This window comes from Podarcis tiliguerta (assembly GCF_965153285.1).
Source record: "Podarcis tiliguerta genome assembly, chromosome: 4".
NCBI classification, from domain to species: domain Eukaryota; kingdom Metazoa; phylum Chordata; class Lepidosauria; order Squamata; family Lacertidae; genus Podarcis; species Podarcis tiliguerta.
Window position 1 is genome coordinate 64,962,575 of NC_139537.1, and position 24,568 is coordinate 64,987,142.

Sequence of the window (24,568 nt, forward strand, 5' to 3'; positions counted from 1 at the left end):
CCATTTCCTGAAGAATGAAAGGATGAATAATTCATGAATAGATTCATCATAGTACACGCCATAGGAAGATAGCTCCACAAAAGAGCCTTTGCCCTTCAAAAAAGGTGTCACGGTTGCTGAAAATCTCAACGGTGGGGGGAGTGTTCTTGAGCTCAGGTCCCACTGTAGGTTTCCCACAGGCATCTAGTTGGCCACTGTGAGAACAGGATGCTTGACTAGATGGGCCATTTGCCACATCCAGAAGACTCTTCCGATGTCCTTATGGCATTGAGCCATTTCTAAGGTGCTACCAAAATACATATGGCAAAATCTTAACTTCAGTGTCAATTTAATCTGGATGTGCTCAGTGCAGAAGAAAAGCAGAGAAAGACAAAAATAACTGAGCCGAACTGGATACCCTCCTGATCGTCTTCTTTTTTTAAAAGAAAAAAAGAAAAAATCAACACAAATTATTTAAACACTAACATAATTTATCTTCACTCTTCACATCCGTAATTATTAGTTACTTTACAGGGATTTATTTTGCATTTCTCATTGCTGGATATAAACAGTAGCAGGATTATGTTATAATCTCCTTTGAAAGCAATCCTTCAAACGCCAAAGTGCACCACTCAGAGGCTGTAAAATGTGCACAACAACTCTCTGTGTTGTATGCCAGTGTTTACAATGCTGTTGTATACTTAGAACTAAAAGAAGCAAAATTACTCATGTGGTATCCTAGAAGTGTGCATACACATTAATGGCATAGCTTCTAGGAAAGAGGCTACTGTTGACTGCTTTGCATGCAGAAAATCCCACGATCAAACCCTGGCGTTTCCAGGTAGGGCTGGGAGATACCCCTGCATGAAACCCTGGACAGCTGCTGCCAGTCTGTGTTGACAGTACTGAGCTAAATGGGCCAACACAGACTGAGGTCAGTCAAAAGGAAGCATAGCTAAAACTACAGAATTCACCAACACAAAGATGTAGCGATGACCGTCAACTTGGATGACTTGAAAAGAGAACTAAACAAATTCACGGAGGTCAAGGCTATCAATGGCTTCTAGGCACAATTGCTACATATTAACTGCACAATCAGAAACAGTAACCTCTAAGGGCAGTTGCTGTGGTAGGTGATTTCCGAACTGCTCTGAGATTTTACTGGCATATGCATGAGTTTAAAGCAATAAAATCCTAGGTATGTTTACTCAGATGTTTCATTGTGACTGAGGAGTTGGGCAAAGCAACCCAAAGCAATCCCACTTCTGCCAGGCTGGGAAAGGGGGGCTGGGTTGAATGAAGGTGGCTCTCCATCTAGCTCTTCCAATTAAACCAGTTTCCTACTGGCTGACAACAACGGACTGATGAAATTCTCACTCCATCAGTGTGGCAACTCCCCCTACTACCAGCAGCACCAAGCAGAAGGTCCTGAAACAGGGCATTTCAAATTCTGCAAGGACTGAGCCACCTTTCCATTTACTGGATCCTGAGCTAGTCTTACTGCCACTGCACAATGGCATCCAGAACAAAACAGCCCTGATAACTTTGCCCAATAGCTCTGTAAAATCCACACTGGCAGGGAGGGGGAAACTGCATCTTAAGCCTGTTTAGTGCAGAAAGCTAAGAAGCTGACCTTTGCGACAAAGCCGTTTATGACACCATCTGATATAAAAAAGGACTCCAATCTTAGTATACACTGCTCAAAAAGGAGGAGTGAAAATTTAAGGCAAACAAAAATATGGCAGCAGTAAAAGAAAACTCTCTCATCTCGTGAGGTGAGATGCAAAGAAACAGTTAAAGATATAAAACACTGAAAAATGGCATTGTTTCTGTGGAAAACAAGGAGGACTCACTCCTAAATCTGCTTTCATCACATGCTTTGATGTGTTATATTCTCTCCATGTAATCTTCAGGTTTGATCCGACCATTAATATTTACAATCGTATCAATTATGAAATAGATTCAAGCACTCAAAACTATGACAGTAGTAGTGATTGCCACTGAAAATGTTCTTGTATGAAGGAAGAAATAAAAGATATGCTGAAAACTATGCTGCAGATGAACAAAAAACACACACATTTCAAGTGCATTTAAATTAACACAAGTTTAATATGCTTCTCTGTTCTTGTTTAGCATCATCTGCTATAACTGCATTTCAGATAAATATGGCTTTAATATGGACGTACAGATCACCTTATAAAGAAGGAATAACAAACAGCACGACAACATTTACAATGTTCATTCCAGCATCATACACAGCATGGTACAAAATACTGTCTTTCACAGTTCCTCACATTTTAGCAGATTTTAGCAGCTTGCCCCCCAGCATTTAGAGATCTTCCCTGAGGAACAAGGATTGATTTCCACTGAAAACATATATGCCAAAGCTGTAGGACAGCAGCTCTCAAACGTTTTGAGACAACTTGGGAATTGTTGAGGGTTTCAGTAGACCACTTAATAAACTTCTTTTTGTTCTACAAATCAAAGTAGTATGCAACACATATTTTAAAAAGCAGTTTTGACTTTCTAATGTGATGGATATGTTTGTTGTCAGTGTAGGCCCTAACATTAGGCAGAGCAAAGTGGCTACCTCAAGTAGCAAATTTGAGGGGGAATGGCAGAGAATAATGGCAATATATTCGAGTTGTGTGTGCTGTGGGACCTGATGACACTCCCTAAGCTAGCCTGCTGCCCTCAGGTTGTGGCAGATATCTTCAGAACGGGATTTCTCTGTATGAAGTTTACAATGCATTTAACTGAAACACTTCTTTGATCCAGCCTGGATTAGGAGGGAAGGACACAACCTTGTCCATGGGTGGACAAACTAAGGCCGGGGGGCCAGATCCGGCCCAATCGCCTGCTAAATCCGATCCATGAATCAGCGTGTTTTTACATGAGTAGAATGTGTCCCTTTATTTATGCATGTCTGGGTTAATTGTGGGGCCTACCTGGTGTTTTTACATGAGTAGAATGTGTGTTTTTATTTAAAATGCATCCCTGGGTTATTTGTGGGGCATAGGAATTCGTTCATATTTCCCCCCAAAAAAAATATAGTCCGGCCCCCCACAAGGTCTGATGGACAGTGGACCGGCCTCCTGCTGAAAAAGTTTGCTGACCCCTGATCTTGTCCTTTGCCTCCGACAAAAAAACTATTTTGGGATTATGGGCTGACGCTGATTTTGATTCTGAGTAGATTCTGTTTTGAGTAAAGTTGATCTTTGTAATAAATCAAAGAGCAGGACCAAATGAATATGTTTTTGACAGTTCTGCAAACTTTCATCATACCACCAGTCTGCTGACCACCAGTGGTTCCTGGAGCACAAGTTTAGGACCTCTCCTTTAGGGAGGGTGGGGGACACACAAAGTGCTTCTATGTTAGAAAGCTAGTCATCATGACAATCCTTAAGTCCATTCCTGGGGGGCAGGGGGTGGGCAGTGGTACTTTCCCAAGCAACATTCCTTACTTAGGGGTTTCAAATGTGAAGATTAGTTACTGCCTTCTCCCCCAGCAGTTTTTCAACTCCAAATTATCTCCTCTAATGTTGCTTTTATTTAAGAAAATAAGTCATTTGACTCCTTTAATTAATGTACAGCATAGGCAAACTCCGGCCCTCCAGATGTTTGGGACTACAATTGCCATCATCCCTGACCACTGGTCCTGTTAGCTAGGGATGATGGGAATTGTAGTCCCAAACATCTGGAGGGCTGGAGTTTGCCTATGCCTGCTGAAGATATGAAAGCTTCCTAGCTAATATCTATTTCTATGGTGCTCATTGTTTATCTCACTGCACAGAGATGCAGGATCCTGTGCTTAAAGAGGTCACCACTACACATGCCTAATGATGCACAAGATGAAGATTTGTTTTTACATCTTTTCACAGTTACTGACAGCACTTGGGAATGGCAAATTGTTGTTTAGATAGTCAATGTTTAGAGACTGTCAGACTGAGTTGTGATTACATTGAATATACAGCGGATGTAAATATGCCTATGTTGACTTCAATTAAAGTTAATTTTCCTTACTGAATTGTTATTAAGCAGGCTAGTTCATGGTTGTTGTTGTTGTTTAAAAAAAGAGATAGTCTTTGAACAAAAGCATTCCCCCCCCCCCTTTTCAAAACATACCAAGCTATCTGCCTCACTTACGTTTCAAAACTATGGTCCTGCTAATAAAAAGAGAAAAGAAGATGATGGCGACAGGGGGAGAAAAAATAAGATCTACTCTAATTATACAACATATATACACAACTGTAACATCTTGCCATTGCTCCGCGCCAGGACCCCTTTGAATTTGCTGCCTGAGGCAGCCACTTCACTCTGCCTAATGATAGGGCTGGCCCTGACACACTGAGTAATTCAGAGTCCATCTGTCCCCAAATTGCTTCTCAAATTCTTCCCCATTTAGTGCTGAGTTATCCCACTTTGCTGATAATATTAGGGACTGATAAGAGCAGTATCCTTATGAAAATGAGCAGGCTTCTTGTTTTTGAACTGCTCTGAAATTGGAGCTTGAACATGCTCTAGAAGTGGGGGTCTCCCCCCCTTACTTTCCTTGGGAGTTAAGAATTTCAGAAATACAAAGTATTCTCCCTGCTACTGATATCCGAAAAAGATTTTCTAGCTATTTTCTTGGTAGCATATTGACTAGAAAACAGGAGTTGTTACATGATGGATATACATACTGTAGGAAAGCATTCATCTCATGAAGCTTAGGAAAGCTTATGACAAACTACAAATGTTTATCAGCTTGTACTGCTGTGACATAGGTTTCTTGGAAATCATAGGCTTTCTAAAAACAAAAAAGGTACTAAGAGTTTAAAAAACAACTCTCATTTTTTAAAGCCCCTTGTCATAAACACAAGTCGCAAGATTCTTAATGGACTCAACACAGAGTCTAATAGACCCTCAGATCCCCTTATGAAACTACAGTTCTAATAATAATAATAATAATAATAATAATAATAATAATAATAATAATAATAATTTATTTACAGCCCGCTCATCTGGCTGAGTTTCCCCAGCCACTCTGGGCGGCTTCCAATCAAGTGTTAAAAACAATACAGCATTAAATATTAAAAACTTCCCTAAACAGGGCTGCCTTCAGATGTCTTTTAAAGAGAAGATAGCTGCTTATTTCCTTCACATCTGAAGGGAGGGCGTTCCACAGGGCGGGCGCCACTACCGAGACGGCCCTCTGTCTGGTTCCCTGTAACCTCACTTCTTGCAATGAGGGAACCGCCAGAAGGCCCTCGGCGCTGGATCTCAGTGTCTGGGCTGAATGATGGGGGTGGAGATGCTCCTTCAGGTATACAGGACCGAGGCCGTTTAGAGCTTTAAACGTCAGCACCAACACTTTGAATTGTGCTCGGAAACGTACTGGAAGCAAATGCAGAACTCTCAGGACCGGTGTTATGTGGTCCCAGCAACCACTCCCAGTCTAGCTACTGCATTCTGGATTAATTGCAGTTTCTGGGTCACCTTCAAAGGTAGCCCCACGTAGAGCGCATTGCAGTAGTCCAAGCGGGAGATAACTAGAGCATGCACAACTCTGGCAAGACAGTCTGCAGGCAGGTAGGGTCTCAGCCTGCATACCAGGTGGAGCTGGCAGACAGCCGCCCTGGACACAGAATTAACTTGTGCCTCCATGGACAGCTGTGAGTCCAAAATGACTCCCAGGCTATGCCCCTGGTCCTTCAGGGGCACAGTTACCCCATTCAGTCCCCCACACCCACCCTCCCTCTGTCCCCCCAAAACAGTACTTCTGTCTTGTCAGGATTCAACCTCATTCTGTTAGCCGCCATCCATCCTCCAACCGCCTCCAGGTTCCCTGGCTAAAGGAAAATATGGATAATCTGTAAGTCTATAATATCATTAACCCCTCAGGTGCCAAAGCACTTTTTATTCAGAAGTTCTTTTAAGGAAAGGAATTATTATTTAAAGAGTTCGAAAATTCAAATGCTTTTTAAAAAACAAACAAACAAAAATGCTGTTAAAATCATACGTCACCTCTGAGGCAGTCTTTTGACACCCTTATTTGCTGTATGTAGAAGAAAATATTGTAGGGGGGTGGAGGGCTAAAATCAGTATGTGACAAATGGGTACTGCAGAAACTGCCCTATTTTCAAGCTGAAGGGAAAAGCTTTGAATGATGCACCATAAGGAGTATTAATCTTAAACAGCTCATTCTCTTTTCCTTTTGAGGAATGGGAAAGTTAACAGACTCTTTTCACCCCTGCAGGAAGAATAACAAGCTAAAATATTCCTTCAGGCACCCAAACAGGTCATTTTCACTTTTACATATAGCAGAATGATTTACTGTACAAAGCCAGGGATACATTTGCTTTGTTATTGTTTCCAGCACTGTAGAACTTAGGGAGGAATGTGAGGGAAGAAATGGAAGCTCTCAGACCAACTAAATGCATAAGGTGCCCGGAGCTCCTGTAAATCTGCACAAGGTAGAGAATGCATAAGGCAGGTCAGATTGAGAAGAAAAAAGACAAAACCATTTTTATTTACTTTTTCTTTTGGAAAAAAACGACCTTGTAATAAATTCTGAGGGGGGCAGGGGAATGAAACGAAATGTGGAGGGCTTCAGAATTGGCTGCTATCTCAGGCTCTCCTGTGGTGATTTTGATTTAAACAAAATAATTGTGCTTATTAAATGAGTCACTACTGTGGAGCTATGAGCTTTTACTGATGATCTGCTGGGAAGCTACGTTGTTTATTTATTTGTTAATTTACTGAGCTGGGCATAACCTCTTTGAACCTGGAAGGCATTATATAAATGCTAAGCGTTATTTTGTATTTAGCACTTGCGCAGAACCTCTGGAGTGTTCAAAGTGATTTTGGGTACATTATTTCAGCGGTTCTCTTACCACCTCCCTGTCAGGTAGGCCTGCATTATTATTCCCATACCACAGAATATTAGCCTTCCCCAACCTTGTGTTTCAAGAGGCTGTTGGACCACACATCCTATCTCAGCCAGGCTGGCTGGGGATTAAAAGAACTGGAGTAAAACAACATGTGAGGAATGCTGCCATTGTGACTGCAGAGTGCTTTGTACTGAAAGGTCTCTCAGCTATAATTTTGGGCACAACACTACAGGGTTGTTGTTTTTTGCAATTTCCAGATATCATGTATCACGGGGGGAGGGGGGAAATGATTTCATAATAGACTTCCATCAGTCTAAACCAACAAGCCTTCACAACAGAGGCCAGATGTTCCTACCAGTGAACTATATCGGGGGGAACCTGTGGCGCAATGGGTCAGTGTATCTGGCTGTTAACCAGAAGGTTGGTGGTTTGAGCCCACCCAGGAACAGCTGCGGGCAGGATTTCTGCATTGCTAGGGGTTGCCCTACATGATCCTTGGGGTGCCTTCCAACTCTACAATTCTATGATTCTGTTTCACAGACCAAATCTTATTTCTGCCATGGTCACTTGGAGCACAGTTCTTCAATCTTGGTTCCCCATATGCTGTTAAACTACAACCTCCACCATCTCAGGCCAGCTTAGCCAATGATCAGGGGTGATGGGAACTGTAGTCCAACAACATCTTGGGCCCCAGGGTTGAACAAAGCCGACTTAGAACATTTGTTCAGTCAGATATTAATGCAATGCTATTGACAGCAGCGAACAAAACACACACACATACAAACAGCCTTACAAAAAATATATTAAAATCCATCATTGACCCCAAAATGTGCCAGTTCAGGAATTGCATCATACACAGAAGGTGGCTTTTTAAAAAATCAAAAAGAGCTTGCAGGTGCATAGCAATTTCACTTTCCATCATTCTCTGTAAACAAATGCCGCTATTACTTATCTGAACACATGTCAAATGATTTGCAAGATGCATTTCACATTTTCCAGTGAGTGTTAATTTGTTTCTCTTATCCTCTACAATTATTGTCTTAATTGCAGGTGGCTATTCATAAAATGCGAAGGAGTTTTAAGGATTCTGAACATTCTTTCATCTTTGAAGACTATAGAAGGCTCCCCACCATGCCTGTCCCATTGACAGTCCTAGTCACATTAAGCCTATCGCAGTGCACTTGAGAGTAAGGTGCCACACAGAAATGCAGTGCAATAAAGGTATGTGGAAACAGCCAAGAAATGAAAAACAAGAGAACAAAGTTTCCCTCTGTCTTATCTTTAAGCAAAACTTTTTTCTAGAAATATACTAAAAAAAGGGGGGGGGGTATGCTGGACGGCAAAATTCCTGTATTTAAATCTAGGCTTGTCCCAATCATGGGTTTATCAGGGGTCAAAATACAAAATGGGCACAAGATGGGCATATGTGTCCTGAATTCCTTCCCCTTGTATCCTGGTCCCCCCCACTGCCATCTATCCCCTAAGATATTCTTACTCCAGTAACCAGGTGTGACCCTAGGCAAAAGGGGAAAGTGGCCTGGAGTCAGTATGGAGGGGAGATAGTCATGGTAGTAAGGAGGATTCAACACTGCTACCTGATTTCCTGTTTTGTACTTTATATCAGTACCCTCAGTTTGAAACCTTCAGTTTAGATACCTGGCTGAAGGATATTTGCATTTGATGATATGATTGGCCCACAGAGAGCCCCCGGTGTTGTAATACATTGGTCCTTTCTGCAATTAAATTCTCATTAGCAAATACAGTGGTGCCTCGCAAGACAAAATTAATTCATTCTGAGAGTTTTTCGTCTTGTGAATTTTTCGTCTTGCGAAGCACGGTTTCCCATAGGAAATGCATTGACAGTTTCCCATAGGAATGCATTGACGGTTTTAAGAAAAAGGCGCAAGATGCTCTCGTCTTGCGAAACAAGCCCATAGGGAAATTCGTCTTGCGAAGCAACTCAAAAAACAAAAAACTCTTTCGTCTTGCGAGTTTTTCGTCTTGCGAGGCATTCGCCTTGCGAGGTACCACTGTATGGCATTCCACTACAATAAGAACTTTTCGGCTGTGCATATGAATAGCCATCGACTCCCCCCCCCCCCCGAAAGAATCAAATGAAAAATGCTACGTTATGTAAGAACTACCCATCGAGTCTTGTAGGTTGTGCCCATCCAGCTAGAATCAATATGAAGAGCCACAGTAAGTGCACACAGCAAAGAGAAAATAATTAACACATGTACTCTTGAGCGCCATTCATGTCATAACGCCACATAACAGAAAATACAAACACACAGCAGATTCTGAACGCTATATCAGAAATATGGCAAAAGCCTCGTGATTATACACGCAGCAACACAAAAACAACCACCCAAAAGCTGGGAAGGGAGCAGCATTAAATACACAAAGCAACAGGGGCCTAATTATCAGAGAAATGTGTAAGGATTTTAACACGAAGGCCTTTTTTCCGGCGAGAAGTAAGGAGTAAATGTTCGTGTATTCTAGAAACAATCAAAAACTTTCCACAAGAATGCTTGAGAGTTCATGATTTGGAGGGACTAAAAAGATACACAAACACATATTTATCAGAGTTATTAAGAGGAAGAGCAGTCCCTTACTCTGAAGGCACTATGGAGGGAGATAAATTGTTCAAGCTCCTTTCTCACTGCTAAGAAAGCCAGTGGAACAGTTTGCTAAGGAAGCAAACATCTGTCATGGTAGCTACTGTGCAACTTGAGGGGAAAGCCTCAGGAAAGACACATGTACTGAACTTGAAAATAGCCTGCTCCTACCACTACAAAAAAAACACACACACACCAAACTTGCAAGGTATTGAGATAATGCTCCATGGTACAATCATAATTTACAGTACTAAACAAAAGCCTTGTTATTTAATCTGAAAGCAGAGATTCTTATTGCAGATAGCAGTTATATACACAAGAAGAGTTAGACAAATAAAGGCTTATTCGTGGCAGAATGACACATGTCCCCTCATATCAATTTACCAAAAAACAAAACCCCTACTCCAGGCATTTATTCCAATTACCTCTTCACTTTCGGTATGATTTCCCTTTCCAGGGTTCTGTGAGACAAACATTTTCACAGTTCGGCTCATGCTGTGAGTTGTCTGTGCTCACCTTCAAAATCTTAGACTGTGGTGGCAGAAGCCAACATTAATAATTCATTTCTATAAATAAATGAAAAATTAATAGCCGGTCTAGTATTCCAGGATAGCCACTTAAAGACCTGGAGCTACACCACAGTATCATCACAACCCCCAAAGTATACAAAGTGGTTTATTTGTGAAACAAGTAATGCTCACAGGATTTATGTCCAGCCAATGTTTCAGTATATACATTAGGAGTCTGATCCTATCAGTCCCTTGCATGCATCATTTAGCTATGAGCTGTTCTCTCCTACGGGGAAAAAAAATCGATGAAGGCTTGCCAAGGGAAGTCAAGGTTGGCGGAAGAAAATACCCAGGGGTGGAGCAGTGACACGAATGGAGAGGGGTGCAGCGGATGGCTCAAGCAGACCCTATGAAACTACTGAAAAATAGGTCTACTTGTTGACAAAAGAATATAAAAGTTTAAAACAGGATTTACTTCCCAAAATTCAAAATGTGTTTTGAATTTGCTATTTTTAATCAAAACATAGTTATTTAGGAGAATGCAGTTTTAGGCCAGGATCCAAGAAGGAATTGCAATTTTACAATATATGCCCCCTTCCCCTTTTAAAGAGCTACCTTTGCAAAAGCATCCCCCTAACTCATAGCTCTGGGATGCAGGTGGCGCTGTGGGTTAAACCACAGAGCCTAGGACTTGCTGATCAGAAGGTCCGCGGTTCGAATCCCCGCAATGGGGTGAGCTCCCGTTGCTCGGTCCCAGCTCCTGCCAACCTAGCAGTTCAAAAGCACATCAAAGTGCAAGTAGATAAATAGGTACCGCTCCGGTGGGAAGGTAAACGGCGTTTCCGTGCGCTGCTCTGGTTCGCCAGAAGCAGCTTAGTCATGCTGGCCACATGACCTGGAAGCTGTACGCCAGCGCCCTCGGCCAATAAAGCGAGATGAGCGCTGCAGCCCCAGGGTCCGCCACGACTCGACCTAATGATCAGGGGTCCCTTTACTTTTATCTTTAACCCATAGCTCACAGCATGATGCTGATAACACCAAGGTTGAGGGTTCGATCCCAGAATGGGGCAGCTGCATATTCCTGCATTCCAGGGGGTTAGAAGGGACCCTGAGTATCATCTAGTCCAACACTACAATTTTGCGATCATCATCTAAAATTCAATCCACATACGACAGAGTTTCTCCCAATAGGTGCTCCCCCCCCCCCCCACAGCTGAGTGGTGTTCATGTGGGAGGTACATGCCCCCAAAGGAACAGGTTTATAGTAGGGGGGGGGGGCTCATAGATTCAGCATTGCCACTGGAGGCGCACATAGCCTTCATAGAGAGATATACAAATATAATAAATAAAATAAAATGCTGTTTGAAGTGCTCAGACATCAAGAACTAATTGCGTTCTCTTTCAAGTATCATTGGGAAAAAGCTATCTAAAGGGTTACACTTTGATTACGCAAAGAAAAATCTTCTGAAAAAGTTGGTTGGAGAAAAAAGCCTAAGAATTAATCAAGGATTAAATATACATGGCACAAAAAATAAAAATGAGAAAATAGATATTTTAAGACATATTTGATTATCTGAAAGTTTCTGCTAACTTTAATGAGTTTTACAAAGTGGCACAAGATTAGTCTGTGGAGTTCAAAGTTTTTAAATATGTCTAAGTTCCTTCTTTCTATGCTTTCACTGTAATTAGAACAGAACAATGGGTTCTGAGATACTAAAATATATATGCTGCGAAAAGAACCTTCTCTTTAGAAAAACTATTTTGCAACTTACCAACAGACTGAGAAGCCCCTTCATGTCTGCCTTTGATGTAAATGTACAATCAAATTCCTAATACAGTTAAAGAACAGGCAGAGTTTATAAAACCAAGCTGCACTTTGTTTAATAAATGTGGAACAATAACATTTATCTAGAACTTTTTACAACTTGAATAGCATTCAATTAAAAAAAAAAATCAAGTGTTGACACACAGTTTGAAACTTTACCAATGAAGTGCTGCATTGTGTTGCACTGAAAAGTTACAGGTAGGGCTCTTTTGAATTTTGTGAATTTTTATGTTAAGGTTACCTTGATCAGCAACTCCTAAATAAATGTGACAGATCGGAATGTGATTATGCTTCAGATTTCACACTTCTACAAATTGTATGATACAGTGCTCAGCTCAGAAACATACGATGAATACATATTAAGTGCATTTTCCTGTGATAAAATGAGACTAGTAATGCATATGTTCAAATGAATATCTCGTGATAAAATATCAAAATATGAATTTTAATGTAGCTTTTTAATTAGTTGTTGAAATAATTAAAGTACAAAAATGCAGATTAGCATGGAAACAGGATGCAGCAAATTTATAAATAAACATAGGCAAAATTGGCACAGACCAAAAATAGTCCAATATACCTATCTTTTGTTATAGTTCAGATCTCTTCTCATTGGTTTGTCTTTGGCAATTCCCCTTCCCTCAGTCTGATCTATCTCACTGAATTTTGTGAGAATATAATGAGAAAACCTTACATACATAAACCTTAGACTTTTTGAAGGAAGTATGATAGCTTGAATTATCAAGCTCTTTGAAAATTCACAGGAGAGAAAGGTAAGGAAGTGCTTTAAAAAGAAAAAAACAGGATAAATTAGGGAAGTAAAAATAACCACAGAGATTTTAGTCACTCAAGTAGCAAACCACCCAAAGGATACATGGTATAACAGGGCATCCACTATATGTTTCATAATTGGGAAATCAAATCCTTAATTTCAGAGGAAGTTTTCCAATAGGAAAAAATGACTTCGGTTGAGAAACGTGAAAAGTAAGATTTCTGCAGCACTAAGCCTGCAGTCCCTGCCATTAATCTTGCAAATGGTGCCTATGTGCATCAATGGAAATCCTGCAAAACAGAACCTCAGAAAACATACCTCAAGGGAGAAAGTAAAGCAAATATTGTTCCTACCTCTATCTGTCCCTTTAAGAGAATGCCTCTTTACCAGGACCATGCCATTAACTAAGAGATAGCCAGCTACCTCTAAAGCATCTCCCTCCCATCTTCACATCCACAGGTGGTGTCCTTTCCCTAATCCACTCCCCCCACCCCAACCCCTACCCCACACAGTTATCTTACAGGAAAAAAGAAAGAGATTGGCCTCACTGACATGCTTTGTTTCAACAAGCTTTGAAACACAAATGACAAAATTCCCCTCTGAGTATGTGATGGATCTCCAGGATGCTAAGTAGAGTTGGATTTCCTGGATTGGTGGATCACCTTCATACCTTTTAATCTCCTCCCCTTTTGCAACTGCAGAGATAAAAAGAGCAAAGCTTCCAGCTTCCTTCCATCTCCCATTTGTGTGTCTTCGATGAATCACCTGGGATGACCCATTCGGTTTTGCACGTCAACTGAACATATTTTTTGTCAGTTGCTAAGACAACCTCGGATAGTGAGTATGTGTTTTCTTTCCCTTTAAAGCCACTTCCTACTCCTTCCACTCTCTCGTACTGATTTAAATAATTCTGCTCTTTTGATCCAAACTCAGAAGTGGACAACCATTTTGCCTAGTCAAAGGACCTGGTTTTACTCATCTTGCCCCACCAGTTCAAGCTTCCAAGGAGAGGGACTGGGAACTGCAGACTGCACTCTGGCTGCCCCCCTCTCAGATCACTGTTACCACTTTAAGTCCGCACCTCTTTCCCCTTTAACCCGTCTTTGTCTCTGGGTGGGAAATTGGGGTTGGTGCTACCCAGGAGTAAAAAACTGAAAGAAAGCACCAGTCCTACAATACACATGTGAGTGTTTCCTTTGTGTTCCTAAAGATTTTGATGTAACACAAAACTGATTTTTGTTTTTAAAAATTCCCCCCAAAATGGGCAGGGCTGGCCCTATCATTAGGCAGAGTAAGGTGGGCACCTTAAATGGCACATGCACAGGGAATGATAGGTAATGGTGACAAAGTATTGGATGACAGAGCTGTGTTTGCCATATGCCTTTCCTGTGCCCCATAAACAAATCTGCTGCTCTCAGGATGTGCCCTGTCACTAGTGTTGAAAGAAGATTCAAAGGAGAAGATTCAGCTATCATCCGGGTCAGCTTCTATACATGAAAATACATGTCATTCACCTCAGGCAACAAAATGTATTGGGGGTTATGCAACATAAGCCAAAGAAGGTGGCTATCTAGCATTTGGTTTTCTTGGGCTCCCTTCCTCTTTGCCCCACTTCTTCAATGTATGCAACACTAGGACTTCAGTATACTTCTTCATTTGACTGCACAGATGCAGTATTGTAGGTATGGCATAGGACTAAAGCCTTTGCTTGATTGTGTATTACCAGGACAACGGGCAACCCATGAGGGGTCTTTTTTATGCAGCTTGTTGTCAAAGGCAACTTTTACTCAGAAAAGCTTTTTCAATCCTGCGCCAAGATGCATTGAAGACTGTAGCATTTCCTTCCCCCGGCCAAGGAATCCATGCTGGCTGAATTAATGAGAAGGCCTTAATTAAAGGAGTTCATACTTACTTGCTTATGTATTCTGAATGCTGAAGTCTCTGGTGGGTTACATTGGAAATCAGTACAGTTTCATTTATATGCTGCCTAACTCCTACCTACCATAGACCCCTAATAGCTCAACTGTTTCCAAATCCAGGAAAAATAACTTGCTTTTCATGAACATTTTCAAAAAGTCTATTTTATAACAACGACCACTGTCAGATGCTTGTACAGCACTTCCCTTCTCTTGCTGGAGCCCCATAATGTAGGCTATTCCATCTTGATATATAATCAATTGAAATGTGTCCAGATTTCTATCAAAAGCATGCTATGTTCTACTGGTGACCAAGCATCACACATTTTTAATATAACTGGCTGGTTCTCCTTCTCACAGCTATTTTGTGTATATTTTTGTTTTTTAAAGGAAATCCATAGCTTTGTTTCTTTTCTGTGCGCAAATTTTCTGGGGTTTTTTTATTATTATTGGTTCATTCCTCGATTGGCATATTTTCAGATTGAATGGTTACTATTGACTCTGTTTTCTGTTCGTTTTGGGTTCAGACGGGGAGGGGGTAAATAATACCCTAATGTGCAATTGGATTCCATTTTTGTTATGCTCTAATGCTCCAGAAAAGAATGAACTGCAAAACAAGCTGTGAAAGCAGCGATTTCAACAAGGTTTTTCTGCTTTACTTTAATATGAATGTAGGTCATTGCATCAGATGCGCACTAGTTGAAAAGAATGAAGAGGATAAAAGAGAGACTGCTGGAATCGCCATCTAGAATGCCGCTTAGTAAACTGATAAATATTATGCACAAGTTGGTTGTAGAGTCAGGGGATTCATGTCGCAGGCCAGAGAACCACAAGAACTGCATCATCATCATCATCATCATCATCATCATCATCATCATTAACATTAGTATACTGACCTTCACCCAAAGATCGCAACAGAAAAATACAAAACGAGAACACAAAATACATAATAAGACAAAAGCAAACCAATAACCCCACTCTCACAAACACATTTTAAATGCTGTAGAATGTTAACCAGCCAAAGTTATAGAGAAACATTTTTGTCTGGCGCCTAAAGATATGTCATGAATATGCTAGGTGAGCCTTGCTGGGGAGAACATTCTACAAAATGGGGAGCTATCGCAGAAAAGGTCCATTCTCGTGTTACCACCCTCTGGACCTCTCATGGAGGAGGCACACAAAGAAGGGCCTCCGATGATGATTGCAGGGCCTGGCTAGGTTCATATGGGGAGAGATTTTGCGGTCCTAAGCTGTTTAAGGTTTTATAGGTCAAAACCTGCACTCTGATTAGGGCCCAGAAATTAGAAGCCAGTGCAATAGGGGCCAGGATCGGTTCAAACCATCTTGCTCTGGTGAGCAACCTGGTCGCTGAATTCTGTGCTAGCTGAAGTTTATGAACCATCTTCTGAGGCAGTTGAGGCAGCACCACATATATAGAACATGTTGCAGTGCTCTAACACAGAGGTTACCAGAGCACAGACAACAGAAGTTAGGCTACCCCTGTCCAGACAGGGGTGTATCTGGGCCATCAGCCAAGCTGACAGGAGGCACTCAGCACCACATTAGCCACCTGAACCTCAAGCGACATCAAAGGATCCACTATAGATGACTGTGTGTTTCCTGATGCGCTCACAAATATCAAAGAGCTGTTGGGTTGTTTCTTTGAATAAAGAGTTAACTTAACTGATGCCATGTGAGTTATTACTGACCTGCTCTTGGCATCATCCCTGACAATAACTGTTCCTCCTTTAGCTCATATCATAAGCTCCTCAAAACTTCAGTTACAGATGCCCGCTTCATTGTGTTTCTGCCCCATAAAACAATACACATATTTTCTGAGGGACTTTACTTAGAAGCAGTTTGCCAAGACAATTTGACACACCTCTGTAATTATTAATTTTGTTTTATTGTATTTTGCTATGATTTTGACTGTGAGGCACCTTGAAATGTCCTTGGTTCTAAAATTAGCATAGCATTATTTTAAATAAACAAATGTTAGCTTCTTTCATTGTACAGTTGCCCATATTAGGTGGCTCTATACATAAAAACTTACCTCCATAGGAATTAATATCAGTATCAAAGGCCTTGATTTCAGTACCTTGGAGATTTAGTTAGTGAGTTTGTTAGTGAGCATGAAAGGTAGGGTCTTTCTGTGGTGACGCTGCATCTCTGAAAATCTCTCCCAAACTAAAAGTGTCAGACTCACTCACAGTTTCTCTTTTGTCAGAAATTGAAGGCACTTTTATTTTGATGGACAATGAAGACAAACTATTAACTGTATGAAGCTTTAAATTCAGGTTTGAAAAACAAGAGAGACAACAAACTGGAGAGAGGGAAGGGAGCAGCAAGAATAAGGGATAAGTGTGTTAGTACATGCAATTAAACACATCAGGGAGAAACTATTGTTTAGTGGTAGAGAGCATGTTTGGATGCAGAAAATCCCTGGCGTCTCCAATAAACAGAATCACAGGTAACAAAACTGGAAAGGACCTGAGACCTTGGAGGGATGAAGCCAGTCATTGGCTAGGGTATTGGGATAGATCAGTGGTCTGACTCAGGATATGACAGTGTGTACAGTGATTCTGAAGCCCTCTTTGAAAGAAATTTGAGCATTCGTTCCCCTTGTTTGCTATTTGCTGCCAGAGTTCTCCACTCTCAAGCTCAGAGTAAGACATGGAGCAGGAGGATGCACCACTCGGTGAACTAAAGCTTCTAATTCTGGCATTTTCCAAGCTGGAAAACATGGTCTTACTTGATGGCACACATCCCCAGGAAGTTCTCACGGTAGCATGCCCTGTGAGCCAATGGATATAGAATCAGGCAACACCACTTTTAAAAAAACAACAGACCAATTCTCAACTGGGATAGGGTCCAAAGTGGTCCCAGCTGAGCCAGCCTTCAGAAGGCCCCAGCCTTCTGCTGAGGTGACTGTTCTTCCTATGTGAGTGAAAACACTCCAGCCAGCACCTTCCAGAATGCTCTGTCCAGGGTCCTGACAGATCCTGCCTTGTCTGCCACGATCCTCCTCCTATTGCAGTCAGCTTCCCTTAAGCTTCACGCCATAACCCACAGGATAGGACACAGTTTTGCCATTCTTTTCCTAATGGAAAATATTAGGCCACATCACATATTACATTTTTTAAGGGTTTGCCTCAGTTATGTTATGTGTGCCTGAAAGGGACTTCATTGAAAGGTGGTGAACTCTCATTCACTGGAGGTTTTTAAGCAGAGGCCATGGATGCTTTAGTTGACTTTCCTGCATTGGAGGGGGTCCCTTCCAGCTCCACAGTTCTATGACTCTTTGAATGCTTCTACTGTAGAGTTACAATTGACAGGAAGCCATGACAGGAAGTCAGCAACCGATTGAGTACACACAGTGGCAAGCCTGACTTGCTTCTGCTGGGTGTGTGAAGTAGCCCTCAGTGATTACAGTAACATGACCCCATAAATAAAAATGGATTCTATTGCCATTCAATCTCAGCCAGGGGCAAAACTACATTAGGGTTGAATATATAAAACCCTTGTTTACTACAGGAATGAAAAGTATAAATTTATTCGACATGATATGTCATGGAATAAATGCAACCTGCACACTGCATTTATATAGTTTGCTTCTTGCTGAACATTTCTGAAGTGTCACAATGTTCACTTTATAGCTTATTATTCTGCTTATTAATTTGCACTATCTATAGTCCCTCTTTTCATCCTTCTTGAAAATTATTAGTGCTTTTCAGACTAAGGATAATAATTTTAAGGAGGGTTTATATTATACCGATCAATATCTGGCTAATGACTTAACTCTGACCTTTTACAAACATTTAAAAGAGCAGCCTGTTTTTATTATGAACATTATTAATTTTGTGGTGTGTAATTGTCATAACTTTTATGGCTGGCCATAAAAGGCATGTGAATTACTTGCTCAGGAGCCAAAATAGCTCGTTTCTAGAAATGAAACACTGCAAAGGCTTTCAGTCAAGCCATAAATAACCAAATTGAGGTTAACTGGAGAGTGGCACAGATCCACTTACCAACTGATGGTTATATGCACTGATCTCTGCCTTCATACTTCAGCAACACTAGCTATGGAATATCAAAGACCAGGTGGATTGTGCCCGGTTCCATGAATTCACAATCCATTGTAAAATGAACCTTCTGGCCTAGAAAGACACGGCCCTTTGTCACCATGGCAAAGATTGTTGTGGGGGGCAGGGGGACTGGAGGCTGTGTTGGAGAAGGAAGTAGCTCATTTTCTGCCTTGCAGCAGGCAAGCATTGAGATACATTCAACCAAGGTCTCACATGGGCAACAAAGAGGCAACAGCCTGTTTCACATCTGAGCAGCCAGTAGACAGGGTAGACAAGGAGCTGTTTGTTTCTCATGGCTTCCAGTGCTTCCAGTTGCACTTTGGTATCCAGTGCCTTTTATCTCCCTTGGGTTGGGCCTAAAGAGGAGGCAATGACTATAAATGTTTGGTCAAACCCCGAGCCCTGATGTTCCTAGCCCCTGTTGGCATGATGACAAATTCTAAGGAATCCCTATGGCTTCTTTTGGGTACATCAAGAACGTATTATTTCACAGGTGGTAAAAGAAGAATAACCCATGCACACTTCAAATAGATTTGATGTGTCAGAGCGGGGGTCAGAAATACAGGCAGGGAATTTTATATTTAGCAACAGATTCCGGCCAGATGTCATGGCAGAGGTTAGAAAATGCCTGACTTTTGCTCTCCTTTACAGCATTCCGGAATTATGGTACTTTGTTAACTATGATTACCGGAATCACTAAATAATTGGGGTAGACTTGGGGGTGGCTTGAAAGTGGAACCACAAGGATACAGTATGAGGGGACATGGCAGAAGTTTAAAAAAAGTATGCATTGGGGTGAGGAGAAACTTTTTTTTACCCATCTCTCATGATAGAAGTCAGTGAAACCCAATGGAACTGATCAGCAAAAGATTCAGGACACACTAAATAGTTATCCACACAGCCCATAATAATTGTTTATGGAGTTCATTGACACAAAGCATGCTAATGGCTACTAGGTGCAATACTAAGTATGTGTACTCAGAAGTAAGACCTATTACATTCAATGGGCTTCTTCCCAGGCAAGTGGAATTAGAATTGCCATTTTAGATCCCTTAACTGGAAAATAAATCTACCATTGGCTACTAGTTGTGGTGGCAATGTGCAGGCTCTTAAATTTAGAGGCAACATGCCAGTAAGCACCAGTTGTTTGAAAGGAACAATAGAAGAGGGATATCACATTCATGAGCTGCTTATAGGCTTCTCAGAAGCATATGAGAAACGTAATGAATAAATAAATAAATAAATAAAATCCACCATGAATAAATAAATAAATAAATAAATAAATAAAATAAATCCACCATGAGAAACAGAATGCTATACTACTGTATGTGCCAAGTTGGTCCAATGCAGCAGGAGTATTATGGTCACAGGGTTCTAGAAAGCAACTCCGAGCAACTTCATGGCAAATTAATCTAAGACAGTAATTTGCACATTACTGCACCACTGGTGGTGTGTAGTGCAAGAAAAAACATTACTCAGTAACTCACAAAAGGTTCTGTGATCTCAGACTTCTCACCCACAGACAAGTCTCTTGCTGAACTTCTGCATTATTCCCTTTTCTATCCCCATCTGTACAAGTAATTCTTATCTTTGTATTGTGTATCATTCCATCATTCCCAGTATACAGATATTTCCAGAACTGAACGACTGCAGAATCTCTTTTGTTCTGCTCATCCCTAGCGCTAACACTTACACACTCAAAAAGTAATTCTGTAAGTGTGTGCATTTGCATGTGTTTAATTTTTAAACGCCCTTAATTAGATTAAAACAAAACAATAATTTTCCAGAAGCATATTTCTAGTAAATTGTTCTTCCAGTTTTAACTCTGAAGAAAATACTACAACAAGATTTAGGCTGCAATCCTGTACACACGTTCCTGAGAGCAAGTCCCATTGAACCTAGCAACATTATGGAAACATGATAGGATTGCAACGATCACTTTAAACCCCAGAGAATATACACATCTACACAATTCTGTTTGCTATCTCTTCTATAGTTACTAACAGGGAAAGCTTCACTACACAGAAGAAGTAGCACACAATCCAATCATTTGAAAGAAAATGAATGCTTAATAGAGAGCAATTTGAGATTGAAATAATATATGATAAGAGAACAAACATGAAAGAAAAATATTATCAGCTTGTTAGAAACACCTAAGTTATGTGCAACACAGAATTGGAAATCTCCAGACGTTAACCAATTTTGCATTGGATTCATAAAGTACTGGGTATAGAGGCAATGGAAAAGCATAGCGCAGGAACTAGCCAACATTAAGCTGTTTTAATGACGCTCTATTAGTGAAAATTTTTAACACACACTTGCTGCAATCAACGGAACTTTAAAATGCTCAGCTATGGCTGGCTCAGGAACCTGCTGCCTGAACATGACAAAAGAATGAAACCCAGGGCTGTGCACACACTATACTTTACAAGCACATTTGAAGGACATTATCCCCAACTCAATGAATTCTGGACACTGTAGTTTATTAAGGGTTGCTGAGGATTGTAAGACTTTGAGGGCTAAGCTACATTGCCCATAATTCTATGAGTAGAATAATGCGCTTCAAACGTGCTTTGAGGGTATAGTGTTTGTGCAGCCATAGTCTGCAAATCTCCAGAAGAAAATACATTTTAATTGCTTTATAGAATAGCCAAATAGAATAGCTACATTCACTTGCAGAAGTTGAAAGAACACCTCTCCCCACCCCCTTGACTTTATAAAGCTGATTTGGGATAATCATTCAACTAAAATTGTTTTCTTTCCTTGTTTGTGGAGAATTTCAGCTGTTAAATCATATACTTGGTTGGAGTTCAAATAGCTGCCAACTGCCTATAAAAGAATCCACAATACATGCTATTTTTCCTGTCGTACCTTAGTAGGCTTAGTTAATGGATTGCATAAGTGGTATCACAAACTATTTTCCATCACATGAATGGGCCGTGAACCCAGTCAGCACACTTGGATCAATTTGCAATAAAAACATTTCATTAAAGAAGAATACATAGAATAAAAGTGCTTTGTGCAAGAAAATCTTTTATACATTCTAATGCTTTCAAAAGATACTTACACTCTTGAAATCTGAAGGAAAGCACAAACTCTGAGTTCCACAGCTCTATAACAGCCACCAATAATGACTTACTACATGTGCTAGTTCTGGGTTGTATCCAACATGAGTTCTACTCAGAGGAGACCCACTGAGATGAATAGGCATGCTGATAATAAGGGATGCAGGGAGAGAGAGAGAGAGCTGCAGCCCAAGATAGGAAAAGAAGTGGAAATGGAACCCTTAACTACTGTAAATGAATTCAAATCTGCAGGGCCTGATGAACTGCATCCATGGCTACTTAAGGAATTTGCAGATGTAATCTCAGAGCCTCTGTCTACAATTGTTGACAATAGGTGAGGTCCCAACAGAGGGGAGGTGGGGAAATGTTGTACCTATCTTCAAAAGGGTGTGGGGAGAAGACCCAGGCAACTACTGACTGGTTAACTTGACGCTGATACCAGGAAAGGTGACCTCTTCTACTTCCTAAGGAAGGAGCTATTATTTGCTTTTTAGTCCAGAACCAAGCTTTGTAAGAAGGATGAAGCCCCATTACACGTCCAAGAAGTCTTCCTAGAAGCCACTCAATGCTGAAGGTCACTGTGGATGCTTGTCCCATATCCACTCCACCCCCCACTACAGCAATTAAACATGGAAAAAACGTCAGCAGGAAAGAGATTAGGCCACAAGAGACTCACACATAATAGGGAGCAACCTAGTCGCCACCACAAACTCCATGAACTGAGCAAGGACTGATAATCTGAGCTTTTCTGCCAACTCTTTCAACAATAGCTTTAGCCAAACCCCACTCACTTCATTCTCATCCCAAATCCATAATTTCAGTGGTGCCCATTATGTTTTGGTCCCAGATATTGTCTTATATTTACTTTCAAGGTATTGTCACTGCAGCTCATTAATCTTTCCAAGACAGGAAAAAACTCAAGCAAAACTAGCATCCACTATCCCTTGAACTTGTCTGTCTGATAGTGACAATCCAACCTAATATCTAAAGCTTGAGTCCTGATACTTGGGGGAAAGGGCAAAGGAAGATTGCACAAGTTTTCATCTATCTCAAGGCTAAACATTATTGAGTCCTAAAATAAACTGCCACTGGTTCACATCAACACATGATGGGATATACAAAGCTTAGACTTTGTAAACTTGTGCATGGTGTATCTTCCCCATGCTCTGCAAGAAAGCCGTTTAACAGGTGCATTAAATAGAGCCTTTAGGAATGCCAGCCCACATATACCACCTCAAACTGAAGAGCATGGTGGGGATGCTCATCTGGAAAATGATAATTCACAGTTGCACAGCATGGGTGTGTGTTTATAATAAGCTGTCATATTTCAAACTCATGGAGAAGACCACTGTGCTTATGGAAAATGTAATTGAGCTTATGAAGTCAAGATGGACTATGCCGTTCCCTACATCCTGAAAATAAATGACTCAGCTAGAAACTTAATGCCATGAAGCTATTAGCTTCAGACTAATATTATCAATCAAATGTTCAGTAGGAAATTTTCCTGTCTATAAATACTAACAGTGATTTGAATCCAGATCACCCGTCTGAGAGGGCTCATCTGCACTTTTCGTTAGTCCTGGTTCATGTTTGTTCTGATTCAGGGGTAAATGATAAGTTTTCCCGAGGAAAGTGGAATGACACAAAGCAAACCTGATTAGACCCTTGCCTACGAATCATGGACTGTGTCTAGAAATCGCAGCATAAATGGAAGTGTGGGTGACCCCTGTGTCATAACACTCTCTCTACTACACCACATGTGGAGCACAGTGTGCCACAAAATATACTGCTGATGTCCCAAATAATCTTCATTTTAAAAGGAATTTTAAGGCATTTCTATCGTAGCTGCATGGAGACTGCCAGATACCTATAATCAAAGCTTTCAGACACCATGCCATGCTTTTACATGAGGGAACAGGTTGACTCTTCCATACCTAACAATTTTCTAAATGTAGCAACTTAATGTAAAATACTTTTTATGGCATCATTGTTATTGTTTAAGTTGCAAGTTCCATGCAAGAGGAAAAGAATTCACTGGACACAAATTAATGCCAAGGTACCACTTGACTAAATTGTCTGTGCTGCAAGATGGAGAGTTTAAGAGGTATTTGGTAATTGACAAGGCTTCTATAATTTAGGTTAGGTAGTTGCTTCAAGCAATTTCAAACATCTCTCTTGGAGTCTCTGTACTGTGCTCATATACATATAAATTCATTTTATTGCACAAAAAATCACAATTCAGCACAGAGGGAAAGAGAGAGATAACTGGATGCCATATAGCCAGCCTCAATTGCAGAGTGCTGTCAAGCTGAACCTGCCATAGAAAGATAAAAAACTGTAAAGCAAGGGATATGCACAGTTCAGAAGGTAAGGAGTATAGTAATTGACTATTAATCAGTTATCCAAATTGCTTCCATTTAAGCAAGATGCAAGATGGTAATGCATTGCTATGAAAGGCAGCCAAATTTGGGATTATGCCCGCTCTTCTCAGTTAAATGAATCAGAAAAGTACTCAGCAAGTGTACTGTCCATTTGGGAGCTTGCAGTCTTTCCAAGGTTCAAGGTAGCTCTGTTGGGAATGGATACTTAAAGAATCAACAATCCTACAAATCACAAGAGGAGAAAAAACACTGCAACAGTGCAGATGGGGGAACATCCACTCACCCAAAAACCTGGGAAAAGAGGTGCATCTTGACCCAGTGCCAAAAATTATACAACAATGGTGCAAGATTCAGCTTGGAGGGAGGCCATTCCACAACCTGGAAACAACAGAGGAGGCCCTCTCACACAACACATATCCCTCAAACCACAGCATGTGGCAGTTCTGCTAACAGGGCTTCTTCTGTCCATCTTAACACAGAGAAGCAGGCTAATAATGAGATACGTGCTCCTTCAGATATTTGAGGCCCAAGTTGTTTAGAGATTTGTGT

General features: G+C 40.9%; 1 protein-coding gene across 3 annotated transcripts in view; it reads right to left on the reverse strand.

Annotated features, from left to right (window-relative positions):
- Window positions 1-24,568, reverse strand: part of FRMPD4 (FERM and PDZ domain containing 4) — a 205,979-nt gene that overhangs the window by 82,264 nt on the left and 99,147 nt on the right. The window lies entirely within an intron of this gene.